This window comes from Wasmannia auropunctata, unplaced genomic scaffold, assembly GCF_000956235.1.
Source record: "Wasmannia auropunctata unplaced genomic scaffold, wasmannia.A_1.0 LD336103.1, whole genome shotgun sequence".
Taxonomy (NCBI): Eukaryota; Metazoa; Arthropoda; class Insecta; order Hymenoptera; family Formicidae; genus Wasmannia; species Wasmannia auropunctata.
Window position 1 is genome coordinate 380,076 of NW_012026787.1, and position 1,277 is coordinate 381,352.

At 36.5% G+C, this 1,277-nt stretch overlaps 1 protein-coding gene across 1 annotated transcript in view; it reads right to left on the reverse strand.

Moving 5' to 3' along the window:
* LOC105457789 overlaps positions 1 to 1,277 on the reverse strand; it is a 30,982-nt gene that overhangs the window by 13,872 nt on the left and 15,833 nt on the right. The window lies entirely within an intron of this gene.

The following is a 1,277-nucleotide window of genomic DNA, read 5'->3' on the forward strand; positions in this document are numbered from 1 at the left end:
ACACAAAAGTAGTTCGACGTAGATTCTTTTCATATTTCTTTTAAATATTGCTGCAACATTGTTAAAATGATGTTGCAAATTTATATTTTAACAATGTTTCTGAAGCATTGCATTGCAAATGCAATATTGCAACTTTGATGCAATATTGCTACAAACTTCTGTGCTGTATGGGAAAGGTCCATTCTCCAAAAATGAGCCTACGGCGTTAATAGCATTTCGTCATTTGTGCATCCGTAATAAGTTTTACGAAAACGAGCATACATATCAAACAGGATCTGTTTTTACCAAAGTCTAGATTTAAATCGCCGTACGGATAAAACTTCGAGTTTAAATAAAGTTTCACATTGGTTAATTTACATTCATCGAATAAAGAAGCATCTTTAGACATAGCGTTCTTTCGACCAGTTTGCAAGGCAAAGATACCCAGTGAACAATAAGACGTCTTAAAGACTAAAAGACGTCTTTAACCCTTTCAAGCATACATTTTTCCTTACCTACGATTGACTTAAAAATTGGTACTCTGGAGTTTTCGAGGTTGCTGATTACGAATCACAGGTCAAAATTTAGAAATTCCCTTTTTGAATTAAAAAACCTGAATTAAAAAAATGATGCAAATTTTTTATGAAAATGTATATCTGGGGGTTTTCGGAGTTGCTGATTACGAATCCGTAATCAGATTCCCGAAATTCAACATGGCAGATCTAATATGGCGGACCCGAATTTAAAAAACGATGCAAAGTTTATGAAAATGTATATCTAGGGGTTCTCGGGGTCGCTGATTACGAATCCGCAATCAGATTCCCGAAATTCAAGATGGCGGACCCGAATTTGAAAAACAATGCAAATTTTTGAAAATGTATATCTGGGGGCTCTCGGGGTCGCTGATTACGAATCCGTAATCAAATTCCCGAAATTTAAGATGGCAGATTCAATATGGCGATTATAATCCGAAAAACAGTGCTGATTGAGTGTAAAATCGCTGAACCCTCAGATATACGTTTTCATAAAATTTGCATCATTTTTCGAATTCGGGTCTGCCATATTGGATTCGCCATCTTGGATTTTAGAAATCTGGCCACGGATTCGTAATCAGCGACTCCGAAAATCCTCCAGATGTACATTTTCATGAAATTTGCATTGTTTTTTCGAATTCGGGTCCGCCATATTGAATCCGCCATTTTGAATTTTAGAAATCTGGCCTCGGATTCGTAATCAGCGACCTTAAAAACCCTTGAGGGAAGATCTTTGCGTGGAAACTCTGAGAACTTTCGGAAATA